The sequence below is a fragment of the Carya illinoinensis genome, chromosome 14 (assembly GCF_018687715.1).
Source record: "Carya illinoinensis cultivar Pawnee chromosome 14, C.illinoinensisPawnee_v1, whole genome shotgun sequence".
Lineage (NCBI taxonomy): Eukaryota > Viridiplantae > Streptophyta > Magnoliopsida > Fagales > Juglandaceae > Carya > Carya illinoinensis.
In genome coordinates, this window is record NC_056765.1 from 8944510 (window position 1) to 8960747 (window position 16238).

The 16238-nt window shown below is 33.9% G+C and overlaps 1 long non-coding RNA gene across 1 annotated transcript; it reads left to right on the forward strand.

The window, feature by feature from the left end:
* The first annotated feature begins 137 nt into the window (after positions 1 to 137).
* On the forward strand, positions 138 to 2773 carry LOC122295212. Its single transcript, XR_006237885.1, has 2 exons — positions 138 to 917; positions 2205 to 2773. It is a non-coding gene; the product is annotated as an uncharacterized LOC122295212 (long non-coding RNA).
* Positions 2774 to 16238: the final 13465 nt, after the last annotated feature.

Genomic DNA, 16238 nt, shown 5'->3' on the forward strand with positions numbered 1-16238 from the left:
CGAAAGAAAAGGTCAAATGCATGAAAACAAAATAATTATGAATTTGGGGACTCAGAAATTTGTGGACCGCATTTCAATAATCTATAAATTGAGGACATGTCCAGGACTAGAAAAAACAAGTGATTTGGATCGTTCTAAATAATTTATTGGGAAAAAATAAAAAGATAACATACCACCAGGAGATAAACTAGGATGTGCAGGCAGATGCAAATGATTGGCCTAAAGTTTGATCCATAAAAATATTGTTTTGGCCTTTAGAAGATCTCCTGTTTCTGTTGTGATGATTAGCCGACTAAAGTCTCATCTTTTGCTCGTTTTTGGATTTCTTTTCGACTGTAGCAAATTGGAAACAAGAGTCACTAATTTTAGAAAAACTCTAAATGCAACTGTCTTATATCCCCGTTGCGCCCTTGGTGCCTATGTGGCATAAAAATAAAACGACGCCGTTCAATTTTCCCTCATCCCCTCGCACAATTTTCCCTTCCCTTCTCTTCCCCCGCATCTCTGTCTTCTCTCATCTCTCTCCTCTCATCCCTCCCATCTCACATGAACCCTAACTTTCCTTTCCTCTTCTCCCGCATCACTGCCTTCTCCATTCAATTTTCTCATCCCCTCGCATACAATTTTCCCTTCCCTTCCCCTGCATTTCTATCTTCTCTCATCCCTCTCATCTCACATGAACCCTAACTTTCCTCTTCCCCCGCATCCCTGCCTTCTTTTTCTCCTCTCATTCTTTCTATAACCCACACGAACCCTAATCCAGAGAACTCAGGAAACCCACACGAGCCCAGAGAACCCTCGAACCGTTCTGTCTTCTCCCCGTTGTCCTCCCTCTCCCCCAAACTTCCATCCCTGTCGTCTTCAACCCGGAGGCCTCGACGGGACATGAACCCACTTCTCTCTGTTCAAAAACCCAGGTTTTTTATTTGTTACTTATAGTTTTATGAATAAAATTTGTGATTGTGATTTTTGAAGTGTTGATTAGTTGATTTGGAGATTTTGTTTGATTTTGATTTGGTTTATTCATATATTTTGCAATTAGAATTTTTTGTTTATTTTATTCATCTTTGTACCTTACAATCTAATTTTGGGCTTAACTCATTTTTCTAGATTTCTTCTGCTTTTATTAGATGTGGATATTAAGTTATTTCATTTGAATCATGCCCCATTTGTAAAGTTTTGTTCTGCAAAAGAATATAAAGATTCCACCTCACAACCGTTAGAAACACATCTCAATATCTCCATATAGTTTAATCTTAACCCAGATGTAACCATAGATAATCTTTTTAAAGTTTGTGTTAAAACGTAGGAATGTGCTTTGATAAATTAAATAGCCTTAAGCCCTTACTATTTGGAAAAGGCTACCAAACGCATGCCATGCTTTTGAAAGGTTGAAACACCTGCAGAATATATAAATAGTGAAGTTGTAAATAGCAGATAGGAATTGCAGACTAAACAGCTAATTTTATTGGAATAGATGTTGAAAAATTATGGAGCATGCCCACAGGAGATTCCATTGCTGATAGTTGTAGCTCATCATCCTAAACAATAATGTAACATAAGCTATAGGCCTATTCCAAAAGCTAAGAGAAGTAAAGAAGTGTTGTTTATTTTGGTATTGAAAAATAAGCCATATATAACTGCAATATGAATCTAGTTCCATTCAATTAGATTATTGGTTATCTTTTGTGTTGGAATGTGTTCAAAATATCATTCATTCTCTGCTACCACTTCAGAAATAAATCTATGGGGTGCAATGTTGAATATCATGATATAACTGAGTGTGTCTTCTCTAAGACCAATTAATTTTAAGTAGATTCAGAGCTCAAGGTCTGACAAAATTGTATCAATGAAGACATTTGTCAAAACTTGCTGCTATTCATTAATTATTCCATCATTATTCAACTGTTAGTCAATTGTTTTATGGGGGTTTATCTTAGAATGTCATCATCATCTTCGTCAATATCTTCATCATCTTTTCCCAAACGTACTTTGGGAAAAGAAATGTGCTTCTGCGAGCTTGAAGCCACATTGAAATTGTCAACTACTACAAAAAATCCTACCCGACCATTCTTAGGGTGTTCAAAGTATAATACCCATGTAATTACATTATTTGTTGCCTAAAACATTTTTTTATATATATAATGATTAATATGATGTATAGTTCATATATATCTAATATATGCATGAAATGAAATGAGCAGGGCTTACCATACTATAAGTTTTTCAAGTGGTTGGATGCTAATGAAGTGATTGAGATACAAGTTCAATAAAGAATTAATGAATTGTTAAAGAAAGAAGAAAGAGAAAGATGTCGAGAAGATACTTAAGCTGCTCGAAAAGAGAGAGATTGAGCTCTGTAAGATAGTGGATCGCCTCAAGAGGGTGCAGATGGTGCTGTCCAATAAAAGCGACATGGTTATGCAAAAGGAATTCGTGCTTAACGCACAAGAAGCTAAAAGAAGGTGTTTAGGCACACTACTTTGGATTTATTATTGTTTCATTTGTACATGCATTTTACATAGTGTTATATAAGTAATTTGATATTGTTGTTAGTAGTTATGTGTTTAGGTATTGGACTTGTGCATTTGTATTAGCCGTTGAACAGTTTGGAGTTATTTTGGTGGTTATGCAAAGTTATTTTGTGGAATATGATCCAAGTTATGTAAATATGGCAACTCTTGTTAGAGTTTAGAGTTAAATGTATTAATTTGTTATTCCCATGTATGATCCAAGTTATGTAAATGCATTAATTTGTTATTCTTCAATTTTATACTGGATGTTTACCTATATAGAGTTTAGAAATGTATGCTAGACTAGAAACAAGAGCCAAAATTGGTTGGATTGTTGCTGTGTCTAGAGGACAAACTGGGTGATACAGTTTTAAAATCCATCCTAATTTCTCTAAATAGCAGTTTGATCTAAGTGAAATTACTGGCCGTGAATTTGGAATATATTTTTTCCTAGGATGTATTTTGAGCAATTAGGAATTTAGGATTGCATATAACCTGCACCAATATAACTTAGTTCCAACAACTTGTGTCATTTGGTCCAGGTTATGGAAACTTTTGTTCATTAGTACTCCATGTACCCATCAAAATCAGCCAACATCTCACAACCTGCACCAATATAACTTAGTTCCAACAGCACATCTCACAACCTGCATCAAGACCACAACAAAGTACAGCAAATCCAAGAACACCTGTGCCAACATAAATTCAAGAGCACAACAAAGTGCAATCCAAGAGCACCTGGTCTACAAACCCAAGAGCACAACAAAGTGCCTCAAATACACTATAGATACACAAAAAATCCACAAATCTAAGAGCACAACAAATTGCCTCAAATACATTAAAAATACACAAAAAAATCCATGAATCCAAGAGCACAACAAAGTGCCTCAAATACACAAAAAAAATCCACAAATCCAAGTGCACAACAAAGTGCCTCAAATACACAAAAAATCCACAAATCCATAACTCTAAAAAGTGCCTCAAATATATTCAATACACACAAATTTCTTGGAATACATTCAATACATAAATAAATATATTCACAATCTCATCCATCAAATAAGAAACAATTCATTGCGTGATCCATCCAACCCAATTGTGATCTGTAAATAATAAGCGCCAATATTAATCAACTAATAAATCTTCTTCGTTATAAACTCGGGGAAAAAGTTATGAACCACTTAAGGTTTCTTGACTCTGCATCACTATTTCTTGAGACTGGGTTTCAGTAATGTCTATAGCCACGCTTTCTTTTTCTGGAATAGCCTGCTGGAAATCAAATGTAAATATACAGCCAAATATTGAAAATTAGTACTAAATATAAACTTCTTATTTTACCTGCATATGTCCAACATTGGAGAGATCCATCTCAGAAGGGCCAAATAAATTCCTGCATACTTCCACGACAGGTGTATCTCCTTTATCCACGACCTGGGTCTCTCCTCCATCGCGCTAATAATTATTTAACAAAAAAATATACATTAAGTCATCTTCGTTAATAAAATATAAATAAAAAGCGGATATTAAAATATTTGCACCTCTTTATGCTTCCCCTTTGTTGGTGTTTTTTTTGTCTTTGCTTTAACTTTTTGCATGTCTATATCCATTCTGGATGTTCTCCTTAGAGATGGAGGTCTGTTTTTGCCTTGCACAACACGTGGACTTCATACCACCCCATAAGCACCGACTGTAGTGTCCTTCGCCGTAGTATCAACATTGGAACCAATTTGAGTCATCGATGTGGGTTCCTGATTGGCACGATACAACTCAACCATTGAATATAACTTGATTCTCGCATCCTCAGTATGCTCTCTCAAACCCGCTGCATAAGTAATCATCTGATAACATATATTTAAAAGACTTGAATATCTATTAGAATCTGCTCCTTGTTTCCCTACATCATAGCTACTGTGGATTAATGTGTATTTCCTTTTAATATCATTCCTCCATCGATCTAAAATATATATTTTTGGCAAAAATTTAATATCGTTACACCTGAATACGATCAAAATGTGGCGACACATTATCTCCCTCATCTCAAATAATCCACAAGAGCACTTTGCAACTGCGTTTTTCTCACTAAAGTTCACAAAATGTGTAACCAACTTAGTGAACTCTTCCAAAGAAACTTCATCCTCTATCATATATGTATTTACCGCACCATCAGTTTTATGTAACTTTGGATTCAAGTTAATGATGCCATTTACTTGCTACTGAACTTCCTTGAGCATTCATGTACAACTCTTGGAACCTCTTTTCAATCAGAGATCTAGATATGCAGGGGATTGTGACATTAAATGATTGGAAGTTCGCGAGATTTTCATTCTCAATCTTTTTTTTTTTCAATATGTTATCAAACTGGTCTACAAACTCCTTTAAGTTTGTCCTAGAATGAACATAACCGTCAAAAAATGTATTCATGCTCTCATTTCGTTGCGTTGTATTCATTCCAGCCCAAAAACACTCCTTTAAAAATGCCGGAACCTAATGTTTATGCTCAACTTATAGGCTTTGTAACCACGCATTCTCATGCAACTTGTAAGTGGTAAGCAATTGATCCCAACATTTTTCAAACTTATCAACACTTTGGGAGTCATATATACATTTCATCAATGTATTTTTCATCCCAGTTTTGTAGGAACCATATGATCCAAGCTTATCGGGGACTTTCTTCAATATATGCCAAAGATAAAATCTATGCCAGGTTTTTGGGAAAATAATTGCAATTGCATTTTTCATCGCTCTATCATGATCAGTGATAATAGCTTTCAGAGCGATACCATCCATGCATTGCAACCATGTCTCGAATAATCACACAAAGGTCTGGGTATTCTCATTGGAAATCAAGCTTGCTCCCAACAAAATTGACTGCCAATGACGGTTTACACCTACAAATGGTGCAAAGGGAATCCCATATTGATTCATTAGATATGTGGTGTCGAATGTAACCACATCACCAAAATATTGGTAGGTTGCTTTACTATGGGAATCTGCCCAGAAGACATTTTTTAACCTCCCGTCATCATCTATATCCATAATATAAAAGAACCAAGGATTTTTGTACTGCATCCATAAAAAGTACTCTCGAAGTGCTTCAGCACCACTTGCACCAAGTCGTAGATGTCTTGCCTTGTTAATATAATTATGATAATCCTTTTCTAAAAATGGAAGGTTCTCGAATCCACCCACTCCAACAACAAGAGATCCATAACTCTTAGTCTCTTGGATCCCAGCCAAATCGTTTGTATCTAGGACCCTTTTTACGGCATCACTAGCATATCTATTACAACGGAAGAAGCGAGATTTCTTTGGATTGAGGCTGTGGTTATGAATATTATATACTTTCGTCAACCGAAGCACTTCATCTTGCCTTAAGTTATTAATCTTTGCCTTACATTTCATCTTTCCTATCGGACGTGGGTTGACAACATTCAACGTCCTATTCCCGGCCTTCCCACCTCTAGCACAAGCGAGGGTGACATATCTAACAAAATCATCTACTCCTCTCTTAGTCCGTTTTGTCATCACCCCAAATCTACATTTCTTGCCATATTGTTTATAATAACTCATTAAATTTTCAATGGAATCAAATTCCATACCCGATTTTGGCTCCTTAATCGTATCATCATCATCCACTTGGATATTCAGAGATGTCCCCACACTGCCATCATCAGTTTTCGTAGGATTTGGTCTAAGTTCAGAAGTGTTTGCTTCAACTCTAGGGGATCCACATGTCATTTCAGTTTCCCCACCATTAAGTCTATTATCCTCTGAATCAACTACTCTATTTGTAGTGGAGCTTGAATTGTTGATAGGATTTGGAGGTTTCATGCCATGTTGAAATGGATAATTAGCATTCTGTAAAAAATACAAAGAGTTTGCAATTAAACTCCTGGCAAAAACGTAGTGTTCTTTTCTTTTTTTTTTTTTTTTTTTTTTTTTTTTTTTTTTTTTTTTTTTTTTTTTTTTATAGGTGCAAAGAAGCCAACTTATTAAAAATAAATCAATACATGTTATCAACACTTGTATGTTGATTGGATATTGGTTGCCAATCAAATATGGAAGAAAAGTCGGTGACCACGCAGACACTGGTCCATAGTAACCAAGAATGTAATTTGGGATGTTTAGACTAGTTGGTTGTTCTTTCTCGTTGCACATGATGAGAAGGAGATAAATGCATTGTCAATATATATTTTAAATATCTCCATTAAAGAGAGAATAATTAGTGGTAAAATAAGAGTTTCTAAACTCTATGTGACTAAGAAAGGCGAAGCCATAAAAATTTGTCTTTAATGGATTCTACAATCTTATGCACAAATTAAATACTAATCTAAAGCGTAACGTGATTTCTTATAATTAAAATTATTTATATGATCATAAATTTTTACTGATATGAGATTGTGTAATTATCATAATTTGTTTGGATTATAAAACTGCCTATACTATCATAATTTGTTTTGATTATAAAACTACCTATATTATTATCATTATTATATATATAAATAATCCATATCGCCTAGCATGCCCAACTAAATATTGTTTTTTTTTTTTTACTTTTTTTGGAAGGTAGTAAACATAAGACATAAGTAAACATAGTAGATGGGCCAAAGTGGAAAATGATAGGTTTCCTTGTGATATATATATATATATATATATTTGAAGGTAGTAAACATAGTAGATCAATACAATCAGATGGTCCCAAAGGTTATGATAGGCCAAAGTGGAAACCGACAGGAAACTTAAGTTTGGGGTCATATTTTGACATCCAAGGCAGTAGTACTTCACCCAGAGGAAGAGATGACGTGCAAGCAATTTCTACCAATTAAGTTAGTCCGATTATAAGGGAAAAAACCAATTTCAAATGTAGATATAACATTCTCAAAAGCAAAACTTGTCTTACCCAGAAGTGGTCGATGGAGATGTGGACTAGAAAAAATGCCGATGAACCAGAACTCCAGCCGATGAAGACCCAGAAAAAATGCCGATGAAGACCTAGAAAAAAATGCCGATGAAGACTTAGAAAAAATGCCGATGAAGACCCTAAACTCAGAAGATCTCCAGAGGATGGATGAAGGCACCAACCTTTCTATCCGCTGCGGTTTCCCTCCTCTTTGCTTCCAAACGAAATTTTTCTTCAAAATGAATTATCTTCACCCACGTTTTGTTTCATTTTTTTTTTATAATATCCACGTCAACAGCGAGGACTCAACGAGGATAAGGGACGGTTATCCCTAGCAATATTGCTATTTTTAATATCAAAACCTAGTTCTTAATTGTCAACTAGTGAAGATTTCCATGAACAACAGACCATTGTTACTATATTTGACCTTTCAATCATTATTGGATCATTGGCTATGGCTATTCTATATCCAATGTGGATGACCCCTTACATCTGCTACTTCGAAGATACGATATATGTCAATCCACATTAATCTTAAATAAAATTAAAAAAAAATCAAATATTTTTGAAATATGGATAACGTGATATTTTTATGGGCAATGCTAACCATACTCACAAAAATTCGTACAAAAAATTTATATATACACTGTTTTTTTTTTAATCAACAAACATCACTTTCATTTCATTAAACTCAAACAGCCAATAGAGACTTCTCATACTCAATACAATTCAACAATTGGTTAGGACCCTTTTCTAACCAAACCACTTCCTCAACATAATTTAAAGCTAATTTAGCCAAAATATGAGTAGTTTGGTTTCCTTTTCTGGAGATGAATTGAATTTCCCACATCTCTTCATCTCAGAAAAAACATTTAAGGTCTTCAATAATCTGTCCATATCATGAGTAGTTAAGCTCTTTGCACTTAATATCATTGACCACCACTTGAGCATCACCTTTGAAGACAGCTTTCTCCGCAAACCCATCTCAGCAACTAACTCAGTAGCCCTCTCCAACACTAAAATCTCAGCGTGCACGAGACCACATTGCTTCCCTTGTCCCTCCCCTCAGTAGACACAATCGAGCTTGAACCTTGAGCTTGCTGAAAACAATCTAGATCAACCCTTACACTCCACCATATAGAGAAATGCAGGAGTTTTGAAAGTTGGTTCACACTAGGGGTGAGTTCGGTCCGGTCCGGGGAGGTTTTATGGACCGAACCGGACCTATTCGGTCCAGGGTTTTCCCACCCTGGACCGGACCGAACTCCATCAGGACCGGTCCGATCCGGTCCTATTCAGTCCGGTCCGGTCCGGTCCAAGGTTGACTTTTTTTTTTTTTTTTTTTATCTATTGACATTTTTTTTAATATTTATGTAATTATATTGTAATATATTTAATATATATACATATAGTATATATATATTAGTAATATGCTAATACTATTAGTCTATTAGTAATAATACTATAACTAATAAATATATGTAATAATAACTATACTATAACTAATAACTATATGTAATAATAGTAATAGTGATAACTATATATTTATGTAATATGCTAATATTTAATGACATTTTTTTCATATTTATGTAATTATATTGTAATATATTTAATATATATACATATAGTATACTATTATATATATATTAGTAATATGCTAATACTATTAGTCTATTAGTAATAATACTATAACTAATAAATATATGTAATAATAACTATACTATAACTAATAACTATATGTAATAATAGTAATAGTGATAACTATATATGTAACTATATGTAATACTAATAACTAATACTATTAGTCTATTAGTACTAATAACTATACTAGTATTAATAACTATACTAGTATTAATAACTATACTAGTACTAATACTATAACTAATAACTATATGTAATGATAGTAATACTATATGTAATACTATATTAAATAATAGTAATACTTTTATTACTAATACTCTATGTAGTTATAGTGATTTAATACTAACATATTATATATTAAGCTAACTATACTAATACTATTATAAATTTACAAATATATGATATATTATAATTTATTCTATAACTTTTATAATATGTTAATACATTAATATATATACTAGTATTATATATATATATATATATATATTTTTGATCGGTTATACTAGTACTATATATTATAGTTAATAGTTATACATTAAAGAATATAGTAACACATTAATACTAAATATATATAGTTATAGACTTATAATGATTTAGTTATTATGAATTTATGATTAGTATAACTATATAATTGTATTAATATTAGACTATTAATAATTCAATTTGGCTATATTATATTAGTAATATTAGTTATGTTGAATCAATTAGTTAGTATAACTATACATAGTATTAATTATAGTGATTAGTATAACTATATAAATTCTATAATAGTATATTAGTATTAATAGTAAACTATTAGTATAGGTCACTATAGCTATTGTTGAAGTATTAGTTATAGTGATTTAGTATAACTATATTAGTATAACTATAGTCTATATTAGACTATTAATATTTTTTTATACCATATATAATTATATAATTAATTATATACAACTATTATATAAATAATATTTTTTTTATTTCTAGTCGGTTCGGTCCGGGGTGAAAAACTCCCAGACCGGGACCGGACCGAATCTTTTCGGTCCCTTAAAAATGGGACCCGATCGGATCGGACCGGACCGAATTGGGTCTGGTCCGGTCTGGTCCAAACAGTGCCGGTCCGGTCGGTTTTGTCGGTCCGGACCGGCCGATGCTCACCCCTAGTTCACACATTTTCGTTAGATGATGAAAATATACACACACACACACACACACAGAGATATATACACAAATTTTGAAACTAGGAAACAGTTCCTAAACTTAAGCTAATGTATAGCAATCCTGGTGCTGTATGACTTGTACAAATCAAACTAATAAAAATGCATTAAATGAGTAAATCAGTTACAATTCCTAAAGCAGATTTTATGCATGATTTGTAGCTGCCTCTATATGCCCCCTTAAGATGGAGGTGCTATCTGCAACACCAATCTTGAATTTTAATGTCTGAAATCTTTGTCGAGGTAGTGCTTTGGTGAGGAGGTCAACTAGTTGATCTAGAGTATGAATGTGATGCACACGAATTTTTCCTTTCTTGATGAGATCTCGAACAAATAGAAGATCGATTTCCATGTGTTTAATTCTTGTATGTTGGACTAGGTTTAGACTAAACTGATTGGCTCCAATATTGTCACAAAACAGTTGAGGCTCTTGTTGATGTTTGAGTCCAAGTTCCTAAATTAGTGAGCCAAATTGTTTATGATGTGGTAGTGACAAGTGCTCGGAACTTGGTTTCTATTGATAAACTTGAGACTGCTATTTTTTTTTTTTGCTGACCATGAAATTGGATTAGGACCAAGGAATGTGATGAAAGCAGTGGTGGAAACTCAATTGTTTGTGTTTGATGCCCAATCTGCATAACTATATGTCTTCATTGCAAAGTTTTCATTTTTCTGTAAAAGAAGACTATAAAACATTGTTTGTTTGAGATACTCGTGGAGCCTTTTTGCTGCTACCCAATGATTATCTGTTGGATTTTTCATGAACTGAGCTAATCTATTAACAAAAAATGCAATGTCTGGGCATGTGAGTCCTAAATATTGAAGGGAACTAATCAGTTTTCTATACTCTCCATCAACATGCTCTGAGACATCTGTATTTGTGAGCTTGGCTGAAGTTGACATTGGAGTTAGTACTTCTTTTTCCATGGATGTTCTTGATAAAAGTTCCCGAACATATTTGTGTTAAGACACAAACAACCCTTTGGGTGTGGAAATGACTTCTATTCCCAAGAAAAAGTGCAAGTTGCCCATGTCTTTTACGGAGAATGCATTGTCCAGTTTCTAGATGATCTCATTTGCAAGTTTTTTGTTGTTGTCTGTTACAATTATATTATCAACATTGCATTTTAAAAATGAACAAGGAATTGTTAGTGGCCAAGTGTATGAATCAAAGTTGAGTAGTGCATCCATTAGAGCTTTGTACCACTGTCGTGGTGCTTGCTTCAACCTATAGATACTTTTTTTTTTAACTTGCATACATGGTGAGATTTATATGAATCTTCAAATCTTGGAGGTCGAGGCATGAAAACTATTTCTTTAAGAGTACTATGCAAGAATGCATTGTTGATGTTCAATTGACGTAATGACCATCCATGCATGATAACAATGGTTAGAATGAGCCTAATTGTTGTTGGTTTCACCACTAGGCTGAATGTTTGAGAGTAGTCAACTCCTAGTTTTTAATGAAAACCTCTGGCAACAAGTCGAGCTTTGTATCAATTTATTGTGCCATCAGGATTTCTCTTTATGTGAAACACAAATTTACATCCAACCAAATTTTGTCTTAAGTAGGGGGAACTAATTCCCATGTCCCATGATGAAGAAGTGCTATGACTTCATTTGACATTACTTTGCGCCAGTTTAGATCCTTGAGAGCTTGACTAACACGTGTGGGCTCTGATGATTCATGTATTGGATGCTTAGAGGTGTGGTAAATTTGCTTTGGCCGGAAGATATTGTTCATGGATCTTGTGATGATGGTGTGTGTGGATTGTGGTAAAGAAGGAGGTGAGTTTGCATGAGTTACCAGGCTCAAATGATATGTTAATCGCCAAAACTAGATAATTGCAGGGGCAAAACGAAGAAGAAAAGCAGAAAATAATTGATTCTAGGGAATGCAATTGCTGGAACTGACGAGGTTTACTTCTCTCTCCTCTCTCTCTCTCTCTCTCTCTCCCCAATCTCTCTATCTGTCTCTTTCAAGTTCCTCTCATTTCTCTCTTTTTTTTTTTTCGTCTTTCAAAGAACTCTCTCTCAAGTCCCACTGTCTTATGGCAGTAAACGAGAGAGCTCAAAACCTTCATTTTTTTGAACATTACAGCAACACACTACTACTTTTTGTTACCTTTGAATTCAAATGCAAGGCTGCTTTTTAAAGAATATGATAAAACAACCACAGACCACTATATGGCAAGAGGCTTGCTAATGCAGCTTCATCCCCATTGTTGCTTGCTGTTGCAGCATTCTCTCGGTAGTTCACAATTTGGAAGCATATTGCTATGGAATGGAATGTGTGATAAGTGGGCTATACTTCATGGGCCTCGTAATAATGCAATAGGTCCATTCTCCTAACTACTTATTTTTTGAGTAAAAATTGTCTCTTTTCTTCTTCTTCTTCTTTTATTTTATTTTTTATTTTAATTCAAACAATTTAAGGCCCAAATATGTAATGCACCCTTTATGCCCTTCTCTCTCTCACTCTCGTGCACAACGAACAGTGGAAAAACATATTTGTAGTACTTAGTTTTAGAGAGAGTCTACCTTCTCTCTAGAAAACACCAAAACCCAACCCAACTAGGGGTGGAGTTTCGGCTCCTCCCTCCCTTCTCCTTCACTCATCCTTCCTTACTTCCTCTTCTCTTTAATTTTCTCATTTTCTTTTTTCAATTTTTAGGCTAAAGTAGGGTGAAAGGTCGATTTGTTGCTCTCCAACGCCCAGCGACCACCACGTGCCAAACCGGCGAAGAACCCAAGGCACCGATCTTTTATATAGGTGAAGAATTTAGCCGAACAACGTAGTGTGTGAGCGACACACGCCGTCTAAAGTTAGCGCGTGAATCCCACACTCCTCTATAAGGAAAGTGGAGTTGCCCCCACACACGACTTCTTTGGGTCTAGGGCCACCGGTAAATAAGTTGTTTGATTATAATAGTATATTCGAGGGGGCCTTGTTCCTTCCATCACCAGTAACAACGGAAGCAACATTATTCCATCCCCCCATCTGCATTCATCTACGTATGACATCAAGAGGATATTCAACCATTTGTCCAATAGTTTCAACAGCAGCTCCACACGCCAGCCATGTTGTCACACTCAAATCGTTGTGAATTAAAAAAAAAAAATCCTTTAGAGATTCATAAACGGAAAAGTTCAGACCTAAATATAGAATCTGCAAATATCAAATGGAAAATATAAATTTGTGTACTACACTTCAAGAACACATGTTCCCAAGATCAGTACACAAAAATTGGGTGACAAAATTTTTTATAAGGAGATCTAGTGAGTGAAACTAAAAGTGCCTAAAAAGAATATGAGCAAGTCACATTAAGCATCAGTAGAAAAGGGAACAAGAACATAAGGTGTGATGCCCCCAAATTCCGTTTGGGATCGGACGGACATTTGAAGCGTCGAGACATGCAATACAAAGTTACCTGCCCCCATTCATGACATATAAGATGCAATATTCCTAACATGCATCTAACAATATGTAATATTCGCAGCGGATAAATTTTTTCTTTAGCAATACTATGCACCAAATTGAAAATATCCCAAATGCTTAAAACATACTTCATACATAAAAATCCATTGAACAACTAAGATCACAATACTAGTCTAAAATGGTTATGATCCAAAAAGTACTAGAGATGCAACTCAATCGTACAAGTAGTAATTTATGTTAATTACTATATTAACATTTATGTCGCACCATCGCTTAGTCAACTGTGTCTAGTTGATCAGCCCCGGATTCTCTTTCAGATCCTGTAACAAGATCTACCATTTGGGGGGAATGGTAGTTGGGACTACCAAAGTGAGATTTGATTATAAATCTCAGTAAGTTAACAAAAAACTTCTACACAAGCTAATAATGCATGGATGACAGTAAAAGTATAAATGCATAATCAAATTCATAAGTAATTAAAGCATAACTTGGCATACAACATAGCATAATTGACATAACTTAAATTGAAACATGAACTGAACTTGACTTGACATGAACTTGATCTGAAACTTGACTTAGTATGAACTTACTCTGAAACTTGAATTAACATGAAAAATACATACTCCACAGTTGTTGTAGCCCCATATATTCTACGTGTAAATACATACTCCACAGTTGTTGTGGCCCCATGTATTCTACGTAAACTTGACTTAACATGAAAAATATATACTCCACAGTTGCTGTGGCCCCATGTATTCTACGTGTAAATACATACTCCACAGTTGTTGTGACCCCATGTATTCTACACATCACAATGCAGTTAAATACATACTCCACAGTTATTGTGGCCCCATGTATTCTACACAAACTGAATGTACTCAAGATGAAACGTGACTGGAATACGAAAGGACTGGAGCCCTGACCTAACATAACGTGATTTGAACATAACTTGAAATACATGACCAATTTGAGATAGAAACATTTCGTAACATGGCATAACATATAATAGACAACATATTTAACATGACATACTTGCAACAGTGAATATTACATGACTTGACATACATGTAATAGATGACATACTTAGCATGACGTACTTGTAAGGTACAGTAATACATGACAGAATATATTATGTAATAGATAAAAAATTGATGACAGAATAAATTCTGTATAATAGACAATTACGTGATAACTTGGCATGGCATGACATATATGATAACACACATACATACACTGTAGTTCCTTTACTTAGCACACATACACAGTAGACTGCTAGTAAGTTAAAAGCTAACTTACTTCGATCTCCACGTTTCTTATAAAACTTCAAGTGCGATCACGAGGAACTGTAATTAGTGATTCTAAAAGTTAGAACTAAATCACTAATAATTTGAAATATGGAAAATACTAACTTAAAGAGTTTCATTTTACTCTCTACATGTGGGAAAATGACCGTTTTACCCATAACTTAAGAATTTTGCATACTAACTCCAAAAGTTTTCAAAATTTACATTCCTCATGTAAAATTTGTCCTAAACTTAAATATCAACTCAGAAAAATTTAAAACAAAACACAACTATGAAGAACACACTATGCCCGAAACATCCATAAGTCATTTCCCTTGATTTTTGTTGCAATTCCTTCCAACTTCAAAACTCATGCTTAAACCAAAATTTTGCAACAAACATCTTCCAATCCTGAGTTCAAAGCCATACTTAAAAAATCCATTTATAAAAAGCTAATAATTAACACAAAACTTTTTTGTAAAAAGATTCAAGCACTTGAATCACAAGTTTTGACCTTAAATCAAAACATCTCCAAGAATTTCAAAAATCAAATCTTACTTCTAACATATTTATAATATCATCCTAACATCAACCATGCTTTAAATCATCAAACTAAAGTCACCAAAATCACAAAATAACATTTGGAGTTTTTGGTTTTACACTTAGTCCAAAAACAGAAACTTTTTCATCAACTAGTTTTGATAAATCTCTTGATCTATGACTTATAAATATATGATCTTCAAACCAAACCATCACATGGTTTAAAAAGATGTCCTAAAACATATATAAGTTTCTAATTCAATATCACATGGTTAGAAATTAACCAAAACATAAATTTAGCCAAGAATATCCACACTTTGGCTTATCTGAATATCTCTTTGCATAAAATTTCATATCTTTGAAACTAACATCAAATATCTTCAAAATAATAATATAACATGTATATAAGATGCTTAGGATCCTCCAATAAAATTATTAAAGTCATTAGAATAGGTTTAGACCACCAAAGAGTTAAACTTTCTCAAAACAGAAACTGTTTTTCTTCTTCCAATTTCTAAGTTTCTAAATCTAAGAAAATCTTTCATCAAAACCTTTAATCATGCAAAAATCCTCAACCAATAGTCACATATACATGTTAACAATACTCCATAAAAATTTCAGACCAATATCTATCCATTAGCTTGGTCAAAAACTCCAAACTATAACATATTCTCCAGTTTATCTCCCAGAATGACCTTTCTATAGTTTATATAATATTTGATTAAT